This window comes from Leopardus geoffroyi, chromosome D2, assembly GCF_018350155.1.
Source record: "Leopardus geoffroyi isolate Oge1 chromosome D2, O.geoffroyi_Oge1_pat1.0, whole genome shotgun sequence".
NCBI lineage: Eukaryota > Metazoa > Chordata > Mammalia > Carnivora > Felidae > Leopardus > Leopardus geoffroyi.
In genome coordinates this window covers 62,993,085-63,014,387 of record NC_059334.1, presented here as the reverse complement: position 1 = coordinate 63,014,387, position 21,303 = coordinate 62,993,085, and the positions used below count along the sequence as shown (strand labels likewise).

Below are 21,303 nucleotides of genomic sequence, written 5' to 3'. Positions count from 1 at the left end.
AGGCTATTACTATTGAGAGGGTATTCCTCTTTCAAATTCATTTGCCCAGTGGTTGACACTGTTTTCCAATGGCACAAAGGTGCCCAGTAGCCTGCTAGGAGCCCTGGGTACTTAACTTCAAGTACTGCTAGATGGCACACCAGAATTATTGCTCTACACTATCCTCCAGTGCATAGTGTGAGGGTTTCCGGCCCTACTCTCATCCTTACCAGCACATTGTAGTTTGTTTATTCATAAACACTCACATAGTGTTTACCAAGTGTCAAATACTATTCTAAGTGCCTTACAAATACTGACTCATCTAATTAGCCAATTTTCTAAACTCTGTCAATTATCATGGAAGTAGTGTCAACATATTTTTGCTTTACTCTGCGTTTCTCTGACTCCTAGTGAAATTGAACATTTCTTCATACATCTATAAGCCACTTGGGATTCCCTTCTGTGAATTGTCTATTTATAGCCTTTACCTATATTTCAGTTGCTCTTTTTCTTTTTCATTTGATTTGCAAGAGGTTTTTGTACATTAATCTGGACATTAATCTGCTTTCAAAGACTGAAAACTTTGCTTGCCATGTCCTTTGTAAAACAATAATCCTTCATTTTGTAGCCCTTCATTGTGTGTATGTGTGTGTGTGTGTGTGTGTGTGTGTGTGTGTTTTACTTTTTACATGCTTTTGCAGTATGATTTAAGAAGTCCTTCTCAACCCCAAGGTCATAAAGGTATTGTCTATCATTTTCTTTTTTTTTTTTTTTAACGTTTTTATTTTATTTTTGGGACAGAGAGAGACAGAGCATGAACGGGGGAGGGGCAGAGAGAGAGGGAGACACAGAATCGGAAACAGGCTCCAGGCTCTGAGCCATCAGCCCAGAGCCCGACGCGGGGCTCGAACTCACGGACCCTGAGATCGTGACCTGAGCCGAAGTCGGACGCTTAACTGACTGAGCCACCCAGGCGCCCCGCCATAGTTCTTTTTTTTCAACGTTTTATTTTATTTTTGGGACAGAGAGAGACAGAATATGAACGGGGGAGGGGCAGAGAGAGAGGGAGACACAGAATCGGAAGCAGGCTCCAGGCTCTGAGCCATCAGCCCAGAGCCCGACGCAGGGCTCGAACTCACGGACCGCGAGATCGTGACCTGGCTGAAGTCGGACGCTTAACCGACTGCGCCCCTATCATTTTCTTACATTAGTGTCATAGTTTTACTTGTTAGCATTCAGTTCTTGAGCCCATCTTACTTTTGCGTATGGTGTGAGGTAAGGATCCGATTTTTTTTTCTCAGAGGAGTGAGCCCATTTTCAACATCTTGGTTCCCAAATATAGACAGTTCTGCACTGAGCTCTGTGGTTTGCTCCTGTGCTAGTACCACAAGGTTTTATCATGATGGTTTTATAGCCAGACATCATGATTGAGGGCAAGTCCCCCACTCCTACTTCTTCTGTCAAAACGTCACTGGCTAATCATGAACCTCCATCAACCCATATAATTTTCAGGATGTTTTCAAGTTCCTCATGAGAAATTTTAACTGGAACATTAATGAATTTATGATTTAACTTGGGGAAAATTCACATTTGTATAATTGTATCTCATTCATGAACAGAGACTATATATCTGGTAGACAAAAAAGGACATAATATGGCAGAGGCATAATGCACTATGGAGGCAATGGGAGAAGTGGCAGCTGAAGCTGGAGGATCAGGCTGAACCAAACTGCAAGCCAAGCTAATGGAAATGAGAACACAGGGTAGGCAACAGGGCTCAGGCTACTTTGTGTGTTTACAGGAGATCCAATCACACGCTGGGACTAACAGGTGGTGATACCATCGTGATCCAGAGAGACTCCATAACATTCCTGAAGGTACATAACAGAGAAAGACCTAGAGGGCCCTGGCCACCCATATCTTGTATTGGTATCAGTTGTAGTGCTATATGTCTTCCCATTTCCCAAGAATCTTCTGAAGGATTATTTTACAAGCAGATGGCCTGCCAAGGTGACAGCAATTCAATCCAGAAAACACTTCTTTAAAGCACCTGCTGCATTGCAAGTACAAGGCTGGCCAGAGGAACCACAGAGCCAACTAAGACAGAGTCACTGCCCTTTGCATTCACAATCTGGCTTTGGGGGAAAGAGAGAAAAGACCATCTACAAGTAATCCCAACACAATATGATGGCATAATTTAAAACATTCCATGCCAACAGCGAGTATTATGGGTGCTGGGTCAGTCTAGACACTGATACCTGAGAGCATTATTTAGAATATGAGGACAAAAAGACCTTAACAAAGGAAATCAGGGAACCACAGGAGGTGGAAAGGAACATGACACGTTCAACTCACAGGAAAGAGATGCAGGTGACATCAACTTGGATGGATTAATGGATGAGAGGATGGGTGGTTGGACAAATTAATGTATGCTGATGAAAGAAAGTGCTTCATTTCCAATTTTCCAGATTCCTGAAGACCGTGTTCCCCTTTGTTGTTGTAATAAAAAGGAACACTAGGTGGCATCACACTACCAAAAGTTCTCACCTTTTAAAGCCTCCAGGAGACGCTCATCCACCAAGATTGGGTCAGCCCCTAATTTAGACAAGTAAGAGTGCTTCTATCAATTTCATTTCTCATTACATCCACTTAATTTATTTACTGAGCCTCTACTATGTGCCCAGCCTTGTGCGGCCTACTGTGGAGAATATAAAAGGAGTTGAATCGAGGATCTCCTCCCAAGGGAGCATAAGGAGAAGCAAAACACGCATGGCACCCCCTCCCCCACACAAAAAAAATTGTAAAACACTCCAAGGCAGGATGTGGTAAGCACTGAAATGAGGATGTCGGAATATAATATCCAGTGTCATCTGACCCCTTTGACCTTCTGGTGCCTTCTCCCACAGCTCACTTCTTGCTCCAATGGCTTCTTTCAGTTCCCTGTATGTCATGTTCTTTCCCACCGCTTGGAGTTCACAGAGGTTGATCTTTCTGTCTGGAATACTCAACCATCCCTCTTCACCTGGCTAACTCCCGTCCACCCCTCCTGCAGATTTCACTTCCTCGGGGAGAGATTTCCTGACCATCCTTCAACACCAGATTACCTTTGCAAGTACCATGTATTCGACTTCTTGGACCCTCTCACAATGGTAGTTAATCATGTGTTCATGGAAATGGTTGCTTAAGATCTGTCTTCTCTACAAGCTATCAAACAAGAAGGCAAGGTACATGTATATGTTGTTCAGCCCTGTCTCCATTGGTATTGTAGGCTGAACTGTGTCCCCCTAAAACTCATATGTTGAAGCTATAACCTCACTACCTCAGAATGTCACTGTATCTGGAGATGAGGGCTTTGTGAGTTAAAATAAGGCCATTAGGGTGGGCCTAATACAGTCTGAATTGTGTCCTTACAAGAAGAAGAAATTTGGACACACAAAGAGACACCAGGGACGCATGTACACAGAGGAAAGACATAGTGAAAAGAAGGGCATTTGCAAGCCAAGCAGAGAGGCCACAGGAGAAACCAAACCCACTGACACCTTGACCTTGGTCTCCTAGCCTCCAGAACAGTGAGCAAATAAATTTCTCTTTAAGCCACCCTAGTCAGTGGTACTTTATTATGGCAGGCGAAAAAAACAATATAAATGGCCATCACTCCTCTCAGTTTACAACTATTAAGTAAGTGTCTATTGAATGAGCTCTAAAATAAGGAAGAACAGTGAAGGATAGCATATTAGGAAAAGCTACATGGTAGACATGGCCCTTGACCTTGACCTTAAATGATACAGATGGCTCAGAGAGTCATGGAAGAAAATAGAAGGAATCCCAAGTATGGGAAGTAGCATTGGGCACATACCAAGGCAAGAATGTAAAAGTCCTGCTATAGGGATGGTGCGGTCCCTCTCAGGGGCCAGTGGACACTAATGTTGAGAAGAGGGTAGGTGAATGGTGGAGGTTTGGAAGAATAACAGAGGCATGGCTGCAAACTCAAAGACCAGGGACAGCCAAGAACACATCCATTCACTCTGCCAGATAACTTGAATATATGATCATGAACTGTAATACCTCTGCAAAGCTCTTTGTTTAAACCTGGATATAAGTGCTTCCTATGGCACCCTGCTAGGATTTCTAAGCTGTGTGTTGTGACTCATAATAAGAACAGCTTTCTGTACATAACACTCACTTCTTTAGTAGCACCCAGTGAAGATACATCGCAGAACTCCAGAAAAGCAGAAAGAAACACTGAGATGTGGCTCTGCATGGAAAGTCCCAGCCTACGATGCAAAGCGACTGTGCCCTAAAGGAAACCTGCTCCTGCAAGGGATCAGAGAGGTCCTGGAGCCAATTTGGAGGGAGTCCACACAACCCACAATTCCTTTCTCTGAGACTAGTAACTCCCCCCAGGAAGTATGTTCCTTCCTGATGCCAAAATGTTATAGATGGCCCTATCTGACTCCCTGGGGCCATAGCTGAAGGGTCGGGTAGAGACCTGATCCACCTGAGGTCAATCCCATTATTTTTCCTGGGGATTTATAAATGGGGTCAAGAGTTGCAAGCCACTCATTGCTGGGGCCTGGAACTGAGTATGTGAATCCCAGGAGAGGCAGAGAAAGGTAGGCTGAACAGAGGGAAGAATAAAGCAAATGAACGTGGGGAAGAATCCACAGGCCCAAGAGAAGGGAGCGTTGGGGGAAGGAGCCTCCCTGGTTGTTGATGCCTCTTCAGAGCCTGGTAACTCCCTGGGGAGGCCTGGGAACACCCACACTCTTGAGTCCTGCTAGATACAACCTCCTAACAAACTGACTTTATTTGTTTAAACTAGACAGAGTTAGTTTCCATTGCTTATACCCCCAAAAACCCAAAAGTCCCGATCAACACAAATCCTGTTTATGCAGGCATTCTTGCGATGTCGCTTGAATTTAGTATCAAAACTGCATTTGGGGCCCCAAACAACATGGCAAAAACTGCCCCTGTCATCATATCTAACATTTCTCCCCCGGGCTGTTGGGAAGATTAAAAGCCCACGTGTTACAGAAAATTGTTGACATTTATCAGCCGACCCCCTGCTCACCTTAGATGACAGAACAGAGTCCCAGCTGGCTGGTGCTCTCCAAGACTGTGTGGGCCATATTTTATTCCTTTAATCTGCTCCTTTTCCAGCCTGCTGCAGACCAAACTTAACAGAACATTTGTTGAGCATTTGACATCGGTTCCCGAAGGATCTCCATACAAACTCCACTCTTGATACTGGAGGAGGCTACAAAGCTGGGGCACATTTATCATGAAGATTGAAAGATTGGCTATGAAGTGGAAGCAGTGGGCGATCTGCCATTGCAGGCGATGATTTTTACCAGAAGGGGATGACAGTGTCACAACCACGCAGTTACCCAACCTGCCTTGCATTTCATTGGCTTAACAGCAACTGCGCTTCTCCCAGTCGGATTACTTTTGGGTATGAGTGGTTCATTCAGTTGGTGCTCTTGCTGGAGAGGCCAGGCCAAGACTGCAGTTTGGTGTTCTTCCTAGAACCAGGGAGGATTTACACAAAGTCACCAGCTAACCGGATTATTCAAAAAGACTGAGTAGCTCCACACAACCTGTTCCCACTACAAATGAATAAATAAATGAAATAAATTAATGAGTGAATAAGTAAATAAATAATTCCTTTAAAACATCAAAGCACAAATCCCTTGTCTTATTTCTGCTCTTCCCTGAAAACACCATATTTTTAAACATCTCTAGACTTTACCCATTGTCATGGGTAAAGTCTCCATTCCCATGTCAGGAATATCCTATGTCTCCTTCTTTGTCCAGTTAGCCTCTTTTTTTTTTTTTTTTAACTTTTTTTTCAATATTTATTTTTGAGAAAAAGAGAGAGAGAGCACAAGCCACGGAGGGGCAGAGAGAGAGGGAGATGAAGAATCTGAAGCAGGCTCTGCTCTGACAGCGCAAAGCCCTACGTGGGGCTTGAACCCACCAACCATGAGATCATGACCTGAGTCAAAGCTGGACACTCAACTGACTGAGCTACCCAGCCGCCCCCAGTTAGCCTTTTTAAAACTCAGCTCGGTGTCACCTCCTCCAGGAAGTCTTCCCTAGTTAGGTACTCCTCCTCTGTGTTGCTAGAAAAGCTGTGTGTCATTCTGTCAATACACAATAGTGTAACCATGTGTTTATTTCGGTCTTTCCCACCAGACTAGAAGGACCAGTCTTTAAGTATATCTATGGTGCTGACCCATAAGAGACAGTCAAAATAGAAAGTTTGATGAAGGAAGGAATTAAAAATAGGATTAGCTTATCCAGTCAGGCATAGAGCAATTACTCTTGGGAGTAACTAGTGACTAAGCGAAGTTAAAAGGTATTGGAATACAAACATTTGCGATTCTAAGGTAGTAAACCAAAATCATCTTCAGGTATGCACCAGGTCCCCAAACAGAAGTATTAAGGATTACAATAAAATACATTTATCTCCTTTATCTCCCTATCCTTAACACAAGGGCCAAAGTTTGAACCAAGTCTTTTTTCTTCTCCAGAGGGCCAAATGCACAGTAGATACTCAATAAAAGTTGACGACTAGCTTCTCATAGCTGCAGATAGGCATCTATAAAATGAAACTATTTGTTATGTTAAAGGAATAAACTCTCCTTTCTACCCTGGGGGTATGTTTCTTTCTTTCCAATATTTGCTGCCAAATCTACTGAATAATTTCAGCAGTAGAAAATGACTATGGAGCATCTACTGCGAACAGGTGTTCTCAGAGGCAGCAATGGGAGGGAGGCAGAAAGCCTCAAATCCCTCTCCACCCCCCCACCCCCGCCCCAAGGTGACTGAAACCCAGCTGAAGTCAAGCAGGACAATTCAAACCTCCAGGACAGCAGAGACCAGTCTAAAATAACACTGTATTTTAGAATCTAGCACCAGAGTCTGTACTTTTTCTGTAAAGGACCAGATTAAGAAATATTGTGGACTTCATAGGCCACATGATCTCCATATCCAACTGTGCTTTTGTAGTGCAAAAGCAGCCACAGACAATACAAAAATGAATGGGCATGGTTTTGAACCAGTAAAACTTTATTTACAGAAACAGGTGGCACTCTGGAGTTGGCCTGCCAGCCAGTATTGCCAAGTCCTGATTTAGCACAATGCCTGGCATATAGTACATGCTCAAATATTTATTGAATGAATGAATGGATAAATGAATGAATGAAGACAGGTTTTCCTAAGGTTATATAGCCTGGTGATTTGTTTTAAAGTCCCAGTGTACCATCTTTAGACATTAACTACAGGAAGCTCAATGAATACCTACTGACCAGAAATAAGTCTGATAGAAATTATCTGACAGTTTTCCTTACTTCAAGTGCTATGTGTGGTTGGAAATTTAACATGTATAAACCACCACCAGCTTTCATGACATGGGGCACCTGGCTGGCTCAGTCGGTGGAGTGTGCAACTCTTGATGTCAGGGTTGTGAGTTCAAGCCCCACACTGAGTGTAGAGATTACTTAAGAATAAAAATCTTTTTTAAAAAAGAAAGAAGCATTTCTTTTCTTACTGTGGATCATGACTCATTAGTAATTTGTGGCCTGCCTTTTCATTTTCAAATAAGGGTAAGAGATGGGTAGAGAACGAAGAGGGAATATACCAGAGTTTGTCACATGTAGTAAGCATATTGTTTTTAAGGAATTTGCCTTTCAATTATAACACACTTTTATGTGTGAATATATTGGGTTCTAAGGGAAAATGTATTTTCAAAAAAGCTTGAAAAATGTTTAAATACTATTGTAATCTCATTCTTGGGGAAATTCAGTGTAGTGATGAGGGAGCATAAGGCAAGCTGAGGGCAAAGTACAGACTAACAGCACCTCCCTACCCCCACCCCCACCCCCACAGGTGGGATATGTGTGATATTCCTCCCGCACTCCTGGCTGCCCAAGAACAAGGAAAAGAAAAGAAAGCAAATGGTTGACTGGCAGAGATCACAGTCATGCAGGACAGGAGTCTCCTTCAGTTAAGTTAGTAAACTTAGAAAAGTGCAAGATAACTTAGTAAACTGCAAGAAAAAGCCAATCTTCTCCATAGCCTAATCTCCAGAAGCATATAGACTCTGTTTTCTGGAGCCCTAATATCACCTTCATCAAGATGTAAGGGGGTTTAAGTGCTTGCCATGGTGACGTGAGAAACAAAGGCAAATGAAAAATTAAATTCCCTTACTGCCTACAGCCCATCGACTAGTCCTTGAAACAGGCAGAGTGACCTCCCTCTAGGGGCGCAGCTGCCTCAAAGATGACCCGTTGCAAGGGGCAAAAGGGAATCTTGGCTTAACATTATCCCGACTCCCCAGGATCCTGTACATCTACTTTAACATATAAGAATTCCTTTGGACACTTCCTATGTCTCAACTTCCCCAAGATACATGCTGGCAATCATACTCCAAGCTTATGGCCCCCTGATACACATCTGAAGGGTCTCAGGACTGAGATTTTACTAAGCAATAATAAACGACATTTTCCTAACAACAGCTAGCCCCTCAAGGTCCTGTAAACCTTGCTTCCAAAATTCCTTAGACTTACGCTGTCCCTAATCCCCTCCCAACCTGAAGGTATACAATCATTCACCCTCAACAACCCCAGTGCAGCTCTTTCTGCCCACAGGTCCTGTCCCCATGCTTTAATAAAATCACCTTTTTTTGCACCAAACACATCTTCAAGAATTCTTTCTTGGCCATTGGCTCCAAACCCCACCATCACCCCAAAACCCCATCAGTTGTACATTTGAAGGGGATTTACTTCGAACAGAAAGATACAAGGTAGTAGTTTAGGTCAAGATTCTGGAGCCATAGTGCCTGATTTAAATCCCGGCTCTGCCACTTACTAGCTGTGTGACCTCAAGCAAGTTGCTTAGCCTCTTTGGGCTTCAATTTCTTCATCTGTTAAATGGGAATGCTAATGATACCTTCTGTGTGTGGTTATTATGAGAATTAAATGAGGTGTTATATGTAAAGTGCTTAAAGCAATAGTATAACCACATAGTATGAGTTTTACCTATTATTATACTGTCACTAAACAATAATGTGACCTTGAGTATGTAACCCAGTTTCTCTGGGCTTCACTTTTTTTGACAGATAATCTTTAACCTGCTGTTTCCAACACTCCTAGAAGAGCGGGGGGATTCCCAGCACAAGGAAATTTCCTCTTTTCTCTGGGAAAGAAATAGCCAGATGTAAATCATCCTTCCTGTTCAACGGACACTCCTGAGGTCTCATCTCAGCAAAGCAGCCTATTCCAGTGAAATGCTCTGTAAACCAACTTGTTATTATCTCTTGAAACTGCACGCAAAGGTGAATTTATGATGGCAAGAGATCGACCAAATCAAGGAAAATGCTGGGTTTTTTTACCATCCATCACTCCGTCCGTGACTAGCGTTGGCTTCCTGTCTCTCCCATTGTTGTGTATGTTATTCCACATACTGGGATAATCACAGCTGGGGGTGAACAGGAAATCTGTCCCCATATTTGTCTGGATTTTTTTTTCAATGTTCTTGACTGTGAAGTATAGTATGTGCCCGGCAGTTGGCCTGGTGTTGGTCACAAGTCACCTATAAATGCGGGATTTGAAGCCACATGTACGACCTGAGATTATGAAAACAGTTCCATTTACCTTCACACACACACACACACACACACACACACACACACACACGAAAAACAGACCAGCAGAAAAATGAGTAAAGTTATAACTGACTATTTACAAATGAAGAAATAAAAACGGCCAATAACCCTGTTCTGTTCAGCCTCACTCCTAATTACGGAAATGCACATCGACACATTCAGATATCTTTTTCACCCATAAAAGAAGCACACTAATGTAAGTTAGGAAAGTGCCAGTGCTGGAAAGGATGTGGGGCAACCATCATTCTTATACTTTATCATTGAGAGTCTAAATTGGGGAAAGCGGCCTTGGAGGATGGTTTTCCAATATGTACCTTACTTTTGACCTGACCCTAAACTATCAAAGCGTTCAACCAAAGCAGCCACCCACATACAGACTTCTTGTTTGAAAAAAATAACCCCCCTATTTGTTTAAACCTCTAGTAATCTCAAACACATACAAAATCATAGTCAGGATTCTAATACCTGAAACCAATCACACTCCAAATTGACAAGTTAAAAAAAGAGAGAGAGAGATGAAAGAAGACATCCTTATCTTGCACTGACTTAACCACGAAGGTTTCTAGTGTTTCCCCTTGAAGCATGATATTGGTTTTGGGGCCAAACTTCACCCTTTGTTTTTATCACGCTACAGAAGTGTTTAATTGTATTCTGATGCACTGCTGGAATTCTGTATTAACTTTTTCATTAGGATTTCTGAAAAAGTATTCATAAACAAGATGATGTGGGGAATAAAAGCAAAAGAAAAAAAATCAAATTAAATTTCCTTACTACTTACAGCCCATTGACAAGTCCTTGAGATAAGTGGAGAGACCTTGCCCTTAGATCTCAACTGCCCCGATGTTGATACTTCGCTAAGGGCAAAAGGCAACCTTAGTTTAACACTATCCAGACCTCCAGGATCCTAGAAGTGTCCTTTAACTTCTAAAAATTCCTTTGGAAACTTCCTTAATCTCTACCCCCCCAAATACATGTTAGCAATTATCCTCCAAGCATAGGGCCCACTGATCTACATCTGAAGCATCTCATGACTAAGGTTTTATTAGGCAGTGATAAATGACCTTTTCCTGGGGCACCTGGGTGGCTCAGTCCGTTAAGCGTCTGACTTCAGCCCAGGTCATGATCTCACAGTTCATGAGTTCGAGCCCCGACAGCTCAGAGCCTGGAGCTGCTTCAGATTCTGTCCCTCCCTGTTCATGCTCTGCCTCTCTCTCTCTCTCAAAAATAAATAATAAATCGCTTAAAAAAAGTTTTTAAAAATAAATAAACAAATAAATAAATAGCCTTTTCCTAACAATAGCTAGCCCCCCTCCAGGTTCTGGAAACCTTGCTTCCAAAATTCCTTAGAGACTTATGTTATACCTAACCCCCTCCCTACCTGAAGGTATATGCTCAATTTCTCCTCACAATCCCAGTACAGCTTTTTCTGTCCACAGGTCCTGTCCTCATGCTTTAATAAAACCACCTATTTGCAGGGTGCCTGGGTGGCTCAGACAGTTAAGTGCCCACTCTTGATTTCAGCTTAGGTCATGATCTCATGGGTTCACGAGTTCAAGCCACATTTTGGTTCTGTGCTGACAGTGCGGAGCCTGCTTAAGATTCTCTCTCTCCCTCTCTTTCTGCCTTTCCCCTGCTCATGCACTCTCTCTCTCTTTCTCTCTCTCAAAATAAATAAATAAACTTTAAAAAATAAATAAAATAAAATAAAGCCACCTATTTGCACCAAAGACATCTCAAGAATTCTTTTTAATTTTTTTTTTTTTTTTTTTTTTTTTTAGACAGAGCAAGAGCATGAGCAGGGGAAAGGGGCAGAGGGAGAGAGAATTCCAAGCAGGCTCCCGGCTCAGAGTGCAGCCCAACTCAGGGCTTTATCCCACGACCTTGGGATCACTACCTGAACCAAAATCAAGAATTGGACACTCAACTGACTGAGCCATGCAGGCGCCCCTCAAGAACTCTTTCTTGACTGTTCGCTCTGAACCCCAACATTTCCACGTCAATTATTATGTCCCTTTTCTTTATTTTCCCATTTTTAATGAGGTATTATTATTGGAGTTTTGACTGATATAACTGCCTAATAAGAAAAGAATACCAATCACTGAGTTTTTAAAAATGTAAACGACTATGCTTTTATTTCTATATATTGTATTTGTATCTTTTTTAAAAGTTTATTTATTTTTGAGAGAAACAAACACAGTGCAAGTGGGAGAGGGGCAGAGAGAGAGGGAGAGAGAAAGAGAATACCAAGCAGGCTCCGTGCTGTGCTGCCAGTGCAGAGCCCCATGTGGGATTTGAACCCACAAACCGTGAGATCGTGGGTTGAGCTGAAACCAGGGGCGCCTGGGTGGCTCAGGTGCCACGGCCGACTTTGCAGTTTGTGAGTTTGAGCCCCGTGTTGTGCTCTGTGCTGACAGCTCAGAGCCTGGAGCCTGCTTCGGATTCTGTGTCTTCCTTTCTCTCTGCCCCTCCTCCGCGCGCTCTCTCTCTCTCTCTCTCTCTGCCTCTCTCTCAAAAATAGATAAGTATTTTTTAAAAAATATAAACAACTAAGCTTTTATTTTTATATATTGTATTTGTACCTTTTTTAAAAGTTTATTTATTTATTTTTTTTTTAATTTTTTTTTTCAACGTTTATTTATTTTTGGGACAGAGAGAGACAGAGCATGAACGGGGGAGGGTCAGAGAGAGAGAGGGAGACACAGAATCGGAAACAGGCTCCAGGCTCTGAGCCATCAGCCCAGAGCCTGACACGGGGCTCGAACTCACGGACTGCGAGATTGTGACCTGGCTGAAGTCGGACGCTTAACCGACTGCGCCACCCAGGTGCCCCTAAAGTTTATTTATTTTTGAGAGAAACAAACACAGTGCAAAGTGGGAGAGGGGCAGAGAGAGAGAGAGGGAGAGAGAAAGAGAATACCAAGCAGGCTCCGTGCTGTGCTACCAGTGCAGAGCCCCATGTGGGATTTGAACCCACAAACCGTGAAATCAAGGGTTGAGCTGAAACCAACAGTCGGACGCTCAACTGACTGATTCACCCAGGTGCCCCTGTCTCAAGTCCTTAAGGGGCTAATTCTCTTGTTTATTATACCTACCAATCTCATCCCTCATGTGGTTCACTTACTAGTTTGTAATTTCTTATTATAAGCTCATTTTCCATGGGGGATTGTTTATTCCCTGAGGGATCAGAAGAAACAACCGGGTTTTGCATTCACCTCTGACAGGGACTAAGGAGATTCATCACTTTGGAACCAACTTTTATGTTTTGTATTGACTTCAAGATTCCCTCACCACATGGGTTGTGTAAAGTGGGGCCTCACACCTATGCTGCCATAGCTGGGCTAGTGGTTTCGATTTCTATGGCAGACAACATCAGTTCATCCAGAGCGCCAAACCACAAACTTCCTTGCTGTGACCGTGAACAAGTGGGAAAATTTTTTCTCCATTCTCTAGTCACTAAGGTCTTCTGCACAGTCCCAGCTGTGAGCAGGGGTCTCTAGTCCAGATCTCTGCCTTTCTAGGACCCAAGGCCTGAGTGAGTACTCACCTCCAGTCAGCCATTTGGGCTTATTTTCACATCAAACACAGATGGGTGCTTCTGGGTTCTCTCTTCTCATCTCACCCTCCCCCCCCCCAGCTCCTCCTTTCTTCCTTTCATGCATTGCTATCTTTTTTTCAGCAGTTCTGTTAGAAGCAGATGGTCCCGTACTTCTTAGTCCCTCGTGGTCCCAGAAGTTGAATCTTTGTACTTCCCTGTCTTTTAAAAACTTTGTAGAGTAACCACAAGGTGCTATGGAAACCACATGGCATAGATGGGGGTTCCGATGAAGGCATGGCGGTTCAAGGAAAACTTCCTGAAAGAGAAATTGCTTATTCTAAAGACTGAGCACACCTTAGCCAGGCCCCCCACCTCCCCAAAAAAGTGTGTGTGCACTGGGAGTGACAGGTTGGAGAACAAGGTGGGAGAAGGTTGCGTGCAGAAGACAGAGCACATGTGACTATCTAAGTGTGGGGGTGGGGACAAACCTTATATCACATTCTGAGAAGCACAAGTTCCAGGAACTGCAAGGAGTTTGGGGTGGCATATGGAGTGAGACGTGAGGTTAGTGAGATAAGCAGAGGCCAATTCATGAACCGCCTGTGTGCCTGCTTAGAATAGTGGACTCTGTTTTGAGAGCAGAGGGAAACCAGTGCAGGTGACCATTAGGTCTCAGAGAGTGAAACGGTCTGGTTTAAAAGAAAGACAAATCTAATAAATCTTCCTTCTATAAAGAAATATACACAGCAAACTTTGCAGGCTGGATGGCAATCTCAGAGGGTGTTTCAGTACTAACCTTCACATTCCAGCATACATAACCCTGAACTCTTACTCCAAGGATTATAAGGCAATGTAGGGGTGCTCAGGCCAGTGTTCCTACCTCCTCCCCCCAAGAGTTTCTTCTGCCTGCCTCAGAGAGAATGAGTGCCCTATCCATCCGCCTCACAAACATTTTGGAAAGACACAGCTCTTTCACAAAAGTTTCCCCAGATCACTCTGTCAAGGAGGAAGAATTTTCTCTGCCCTTTAAGGTCCTTCTACTAGTCATTTGATTCTACTAAGAGTCAAACCGACAGCTGACAGGTTTTTTTTACAGGAGAAAATCAGATTTAGGTTCCTATGTAAGGGGGATCCATGCAGACACGCAAATTCCAAAGGCAGGGAGGCAACAGGAGCTTATGGGAGCAGAGGAGAGGGGTAGGGGCCTAAGGAGACAAAGGGGAGAAAGACTCTTAGCAGGGAGGTAAAAGAAGTTTGGAAAAGAAAGCTTGCCTTATTATGCAGAGAAACTTCTTAGGTAAAGAGAAATCTCTGGTAATAGCTCTCTTCCTGGTGGGGCAGGCAATTGGAGGGGGAGGTAAAGAGCTTTTCCCAAATCTCTGCGGTTTCGTTGCTTTTAATTCAAAATAATGTTCAGACCAAACTGGCCCTTCTTGGTGCAGCCTGCCCTTGGCCCCTACAAGCCCATTCCCCATGCCTCCCCACCAGCCCCCAAAACTCTTTCATAATTGTCCCTGACGTAAGGAAAGAGCTATGAGCAACAGCAAAATTTGAAAACAAGAGTAACCTGGGCCAAGGGCCAGGGGGTCTATTTTTAGGACTTTGTCTCACTGCCTGTTTCTCTTTCCGACTCTCCCTAATGTCTTCCAGGCGAGTGTTAAAGTTATTTGGCTGGCGCGAAGAGGGAAGGAAGTAGGTGATCTAAGACTTGACAGCAGTAGCAGTGGTGATAATCATTTGGACAGTGTGTTCTCATAATTTCCCCCAAGGTGCCCTCGGTGGCGTTTGACTCCCCCAAAGCCACTTAATGCAGGATTTATTCAAGCCGTGGCCGGCCACTTCCACTGGCTGTGGCACTGGAGCAGGTCACAAAGGGAAAATTAGAGGTTATGGATTAACCCATTAAGCGCCACCAGGGTGCTGCTGCTGCTGTCCCCCCCGGCCTCAGTTCCTTCAGGGCTAACTCCACAAGGGTAAACAGGCTCTGGACATGAAAGCGCCCTCTACGGATAGACCCGTGTGGTCATCATTCTCCTTTGTGCAGGGTTACTCAGGGAGAAAGACTACGATGCTTTCGCTTCTCGTTCAGTTTGGTGAGTTCTTCTAATACATTCAAGCCGCAAAAAGAAAAAAAAAAAAGAAGAAGAAAGAAAAGGGCCGGCGTGGCGGCTCAATTTATATTTCCCTCCCGGGGACAAAAGAGGTGGCCCCCGGAGTTCCGCCGCCCGTGAAACGCGCCGCGGGAAAACGCTCGGCCCACTAGCAGTAATTTAACCCCTTCCACTCCGCCGGCCCAGACCGACTTTTAAGGGCGTCCTGCCCGACTCCCTGTCCACCCGCCCCAGTTTACTCCGGTGGCCAAAGCCTGGCTCGGCCGGTCACCTTCCAGTCCTGCTGGCCTCTCTGAAATTTCTGGGGGTCAACGGGCCGACCTCTACGGCGACCCCGGGGCCGGCCGCCGCAACCCGCGCGGTCCTCCTTAAGAAGTTTCCGCTGCCGCGAGTAGAGGCGGGTGTTTTGTTCTTATAAGGAGGAAAAAGTTTCTGGGACGTCCAGGAAATGAGTAACTCCGCCGCCTTTAGGGCTGCGCTGATGGAGGCCAGCAGGCGGGAGCCGGCTGGGGTGTCGCGCCCCCAGTCCTTCTAAGTGCCGAGCGGGACGCTCGACGGAAGCCCTCCGAAAACAGCGGCCTCTGGGCCCTGGACCCGCGCGCGCGCCGCGGGGTGGCGCGGTCCCTGCAGCGACGGGGCGTGGGACTAAGGGCAGCGTAAGTCCGACGCGTCCACCTCGCGGGGTGGGGGTGGGGGGCCGCGGGCCGACCGCGCTGCACCCGAGGTGGCGGCGTGGAGTGCGGGCGGCGGGAGTGTGGGCGGTGCGCGGCCCCAGGCTGGGTGCCTGGGGGAGACCCGGCTGCGGCGCCCGTGCAGAGGCGGACGCGTGGTCTCCGGCGCCGCACGTCCCGCGCGCCCCAGGCCCCGCTCCAGCCCCCGCGGCGGACCCCGTGGCCCTGTTACTTATCACCGTCTGAGCGGAGTGCTCTGGCAGAATGACAGGCCCGGCCACTCCTAGAAGGGGGCAGTAGGCGTGCAGCTTGTTTTTTCTCGGTGTAGTTGTGAGGTTGCTGGGGTCGGGCGAAGCCTTCGCCGGCTTCCTCTTTCGGGACTATTAGTGGAGGGGACCTCACACAGCGCCGAACTTTGTCTTGTGGCTGCAGATAGTTTTCTGCCGCCTGACCCTTACTCCTATCCCCATCCCCCTCCCAGTGTCTCCAGCTTTCTGGCTGCCAGGTGAAGGGACTCCGAAGCCCCAGGGCCAGGCATCCCTTCCGAAATGCTCTTTAAAAACCAAAAGGCTGCCAGCCAGGAAGGGAAAATATTTCAGTGAACCACTCAGGGACGGCACATTGCCTTTTGCATCCTCTGCCTGGTGTGAAAAGCCCCTCGCCCCCCTTTCACAACTGGAAGAGCCCAGATACTGGCAGATCCTGGACCCTGGTCTTTGGGATCTAAATCCGTTTGGGAATCCCATTTTCTTGTTACTCTTTCGGGTATGACCCAGGGCCCTTCCCTTTTACAAACCAGTTCTACCTCGAAGAGGCTGCTGAGTGAAGCTGGTCTGAGCCTGGTGTAGTTACAGGTCCAGGTTGGCTGTGAAAAACGCCTCGGCAGCCACAGATGGAATTGCCGCCATTCATCTCTTTATTAATAACATAATAGGCTGTGCTTTGGAGTCCTCCTTCCAGCCTACGTGCCTAAGTGGCTTTCATTGTTTGCTAATTCCCTGTGCCGGCTGCTGCTCCAGGCCATTCTGCCCTCATATTTTCCACTTGTGGATAACCATAAAGTGGTTGCTCGGAGTCTCTTCTCTGCTCTCTCGCGGTGGATGGAAAGGCTTTTGTTCAGATGCCATCCTCTTATCCATAATTTTCAAAAATGCATCCATTTCAGGCTCTGGCTTTCAGTGGGCGAGGATCTGACCTCTTTAACCTGATGCCATCATCCTAGAAGTTGTCACCTTACTGGGAATGGCTCCCAGCTCCTGCAGTGCTCAAAGGGAAACAAAGAAGAGGGTGTGGGGGTGAACTTTTTACCTGAGAGCAAGACCTGGGGAAGAACGTCCAGGTAGAGGCTTCTGGCAAAATTGCCCACCCAAGAAAGTACTGCCTGGGAGAAAGCTGGTTTTGTATTTTTAACTTCCGGAACCCCTGAGATGAAGAAGAGAAAGAAAGTGGGAAATTCCATCTGATGGAGGGGGTACACGCCTCAGTGGGAGGCAGTGACCAGCGGAGCCCGTGGAAGGGTGGGGGTCGGGCTGCTGGAGCCCCTGAGCTCAGTGCTCCATGCTGCCTCTTGCCAGGGACAGCAGCACTGCCAAAGGGAACTGGTCCAGAGGAGAGGGGATGGCATGGTGGGGCGTCTGCAGAGCGCATCTTGTGAGGGAGAAGGGAGAGAACTGGTGATTTTACCTCCAGGAGGAGAAGCTGAGGGGGATGAGGCTGTGGCCTTCAGGACTCTCTAGCACTGTGACTTGAGGAAAGGGGAAGACTTCCTCTCTCTGACCTCAAAGACTCACTGACTAGGAGAGGCGGGGAGATGGATCTTATAAGAAGTAAGGAGTAACCTGCCAGCAACTGGAAGTTCTCAGTGTCAGCAGAGACAAGTGGCCGTCAGCAATTATGAAGGAGAGAGTTGCTTCAGAATCCAAAACTGTGGGAGGATCAGTAGGGATGAAGTAGTAGGGCACGCTGCGGGACTTCAACCGAGAAGCCTCCCAAGGGAGGGGCGAGTGCTCCAAGAGTGCTGGGCAGCTGAGGAGTGGGACCTTAATGGCTGAGACCAGTCTATCCCAGACCCCCCTCTAATCTGGTCTTATTCTGGAGGGAGATCTATCTGGGAATGCCAGCGATTGACAATAACTGCCAGGGCTGTTGCTAGCCTATTCCATCCCCTGTGTGAATTAGAGTAAGATACACCTCTCAGCAAGGGGGTGGCACCTCGGTGACATTTAGGATGCCACCGTGGGGCCTTGTCTTGATGGACATGGCCAAGGCTCATAGCTGGGCAATTGGCATGTGAACTGGATTCATCCTCACCGCACCCCGGCCAGGTTCTTGAGCAGTACACCACCTGTGCAACCATACCCAGCAGTCCTGATAACCAACAATTATTGAGGGCTTAGCATTTATTTGTCAAGCTTCTTTTTTTTCCAAAACCATTTTCTTTGCATTAATTCATTTAATCTTCATAGTAGTCCTATGAGGGAGGTATTGTTATCCTCATATAGGTGAGGAAACAAAGGCACAAAGAAGTAAAGTGTTCAGGAGACTGGAAGCTGAGCCCCAGTCACTGAACATTCACAGAGCAAGAAGCAGGTTAAACTTAAAAAGCTGGTTTGGTTGGGGGTCCTTGTGGGAAGGAGGAAAGAGCAGTTGCTTTTTTCTTTGTCAAAGGAAGAAATACCCACTCAGCTCACATGGAGGAAAAATGGAAAACTCATCTGGTGGCAGAAAGGCGAGGAAAATAAGAGCAAGCTCAGTCTTGATGGCTGACAGGAGGCCTGGCCCCAGCATCAAATGACTTTCCTTCTTAATCACTGGGCATTGTGAGGTGGCAGATCCAGTTTGGGACCCGATGGGAGGGTGATGAGTAAGTGCCACCTGGGTGTGGTGCAGAGGGAGAAGGCCACAGCTACCCGGGGCCCCTGGCCTAGGCAGAGACTGCCCCCAGGAGTGGCCAGAGGTGGCGAGTGTCCAAACATGCTGATCCAGCCCTCCCCACCCACCCCCAATCCCCATCTCTTCTGTCTTTCCTTCTTGTCCAGGTTCTACTCGCCTGCAAATGCCCTTCCCAAACTTGTTCAGGAAATCTTTCCCAGAACTCCATTTCACAGCTCCATATATGTGATCCTTTATTTTCCACAGGATACATGTTAGCACTTACTTAGCTGGAATGGAGCATTTTACTACATACTGTCTCTAGACGGTATTTTATTTTATTTATTTATTTTTTTTTTCAACGTTTATTTATTTTTGGGACAGAGAGAGACAGAGCATGAACGGGGGAGGGGCAGAGAGAGAGGGAGACACAGAATCGGAAACAGGCTCCAGGCTCTGAGCCATCAGCCCAGAGCCCGACGCGGGGCTCGAACTCACGGACCGCGAGATCGTGACCTGGCTGAAGTCGGACGCTTAACCGACTGCGCCACCCAGGCGCCCCACTAGACGGTATTTTAAACAAACGAGCCTCTTGGCCCATGAGGATGCCTCCAACTCTGTTGGGAAGGACCAGCCGGTGCCTTCACAGATTTGCCATAAAGGGTGGTGTTTTCCTGGATCTTGTCACTTGGCCCAAGGTCTAGCTCTTAGCTGTGCCTGTGCAGAAACCCCATCTCCACAGTTTTCAGAGTGGTTTGGACCTGGACTACTGTGTCACCTCCAGAGGCTCCCAGGAGTGGGCGTACAAATTAGAATGCTAGTTTATTAATTTGGAAGACATGTGACCATCATGCAGACTAGATGGTCTCTGGTCCCTGCGTCCCGGGCGAGCCACATGGGAAACCAAAGATCCGGGCAGCTCGTGCTTGGCAAAGCAGGGCAGGGAGAGGGGTGTCCAATAGCATGGGCCCCTCTTCACTCCTGTGGCCCTCTCAGCAGTGGAGAGATACCTGCCTGGTAGAGCAGTACTCCAGTCAGCTTGGCTGTGTAGGTCTCCTTGGCCAGTGCCTCGGGGACAGTGTTTACCTGATAGCATTTCTACATTCCCTCTTGCATAATTTAGCTACTTTTATTTTACTTACTTAATTTGTTTAGTGCTTTATAAGCATTAGCTCCCAGCTACATAGTTTCATTTGCATAAGCTAACCACTGTACATTTCAGGGTTGGAAGGCCAGGCCATGGATGTGAATGCTAGATGCAAATTAAGACGATTTGGTCCGGCGGCCTGGTTGGGTTAACAGGAAGCCAAGCACAGAGCAAAGAAACGTGGTCCTGATCAGCACAGATGCTCAGGGAAGTGAAAGGCCCCAGGCTGGCCACTTAGAGCATCCCCTGCATGCGCACGGGCATGAAGCAGTACTAAGGCACCTTGCCTTGGCTGGCTCGGGTCAGCTTGGCCTGCCCAAATGGCCTCTTTGGATTTAAAGGGCTCTCTGTGATCTCTGTCCAGGTCCCCTCATGGCTCATCTTTAGTAAGCCACAGTCTCCAGGGTGCCCCAGCACCAAGGAGGTGTGACCCTCCTGAGCCTTCGTAGGGTGGACTAGGGTTGAGTCCTGGCTCCCCTGCTCAGTGTATGGACGTTCTCTGTATTGGGGCAAGTGTTTTGACTATTTCAAGCCTCAGTTTCATCACTGGTAAGATGGGAACAACCACTCCTAGGACACGCATAGAAAGCACTCAGCACTGTGCCTGGCACAGACTTTTAGTTTGGCTAGTATGAGATCTTAAAGACAGTAGAGGTCGTTCGAGGATCCACATTCTCTGCCGAATTGTGCCCTCAGCTTCCCCATTAGTGCCACTCATGTCTGGCTGAAGGACAAGGCTGTGGGGACCCAGACTGTCCCAGATGCATAGAAGGAAGGAGCTCATTGGTGCCCTAGCTGTGGTTTGTTCAGAGCTGAGGACAAAGCTTCTAGTCCTGACCTTTTATCCAGCTCTGGGAGAGGGAGAATCAGGTTTGAGTCTTGGCCTGAATAGGCATCCAGATGGGAGAGAAGGGTTAGGTTTTCTGGGAGAGGACAAGGGTCATTTGGGAGTGCCCAAGAGGTCTGTAGGGTCCTCCTCAGCAGTTTGGGACCTGTGACATTTTCCCAAAGAAAGTGTATTCCCCCTCCATCCATCCAGGTGGCCCACCCCTTGACATCAGCAGAATGGAAGTAACTGGTAGGTGACATCACTGTTGCCCATGGCAACACCTCCACCTTAAGGTAGAGAGAGGAATAAGAGCCATCCTAACTGTAAGACACATGTTGAAAGGAGGGACATAGAAGGTGTGACCTCCACAGGTGTGTTTCTCAGGGGCTGGGTGAGGGGATGCGGGAGGGGCTGCAGCTCAGAGGTCTGAGCCAGCTGGTGGTAGGTCTCTGGGTCTTGGTTTGGCCTGAGTGAATAGATCTCTGAGCTGTGA

General features: G+C 46.6%; 1 protein-coding gene and 2 long non-coding RNA genes across 6 annotated transcripts in view; 2 read left to right on the top strand and 1 right to left on the bottom strand.

The window, feature by feature from the left end:
• Nucleotides 1-1,181: 1,181 nt before the first annotated feature.
• LOC123577047 lies at nucleotides 1,182-5,251 on the top strand. Of its 3 annotated transcripts, none has more exons than XR_006701685.1 (4): nucleotides 1,182-1,856; nucleotides 2,448-2,587; nucleotides 3,032-4,386; nucleotides 5,140-5,251. It is a non-coding gene; the product is annotated as an uncharacterized LOC123577047 (long non-coding RNA). The 3 variants fall into 3 exon arrangements; XR_006701684.1 differs by lacking the exon at nucleotides 1,182-1,856 and having other exon boundaries at nucleotides 2,292-2,587; nucleotides 3,032-3,203; nucleotides 4,171-4,386; XR_006701683.1 differs by lacking the exon at nucleotides 1,182-1,856 and having other exon boundaries at nucleotides 2,292-2,587.
• On the bottom strand, nucleotides 5,077-15,676 carry LOC123577048. Of its 2 annotated transcripts, XR_006701687.1 has the most exons (4): nucleotides 15,564-15,676; nucleotides 13,191-13,497; nucleotides 9,374-9,573; nucleotides 5,077-5,585 (listed from the first exon to the last, which is right to left on the bottom strand). It is a non-coding gene; the product is annotated as an uncharacterized LOC123577048 (long non-coding RNA). The 2 variants fall into 2 exon arrangements; XR_006701686.1 differs by having other exon boundaries at nucleotides 13,191-15,676.
• LOC123577043 (inositol 1,4,5-trisphosphate receptor interacting protein) overlaps nucleotides 15,667-21,303 on the top strand; it is a 23,688-nt gene continuing 18,051 nt past the window's right edge. Inside the window, exon 1 of the mRNA XM_045438816.1 lies at nucleotides 15,667-15,948. The gene's annotated coding sequence lies outside the window, so the exon portion shown is untranslated. The remainder of the gene's footprint in view (nucleotides 15,949-21,303) is intronic.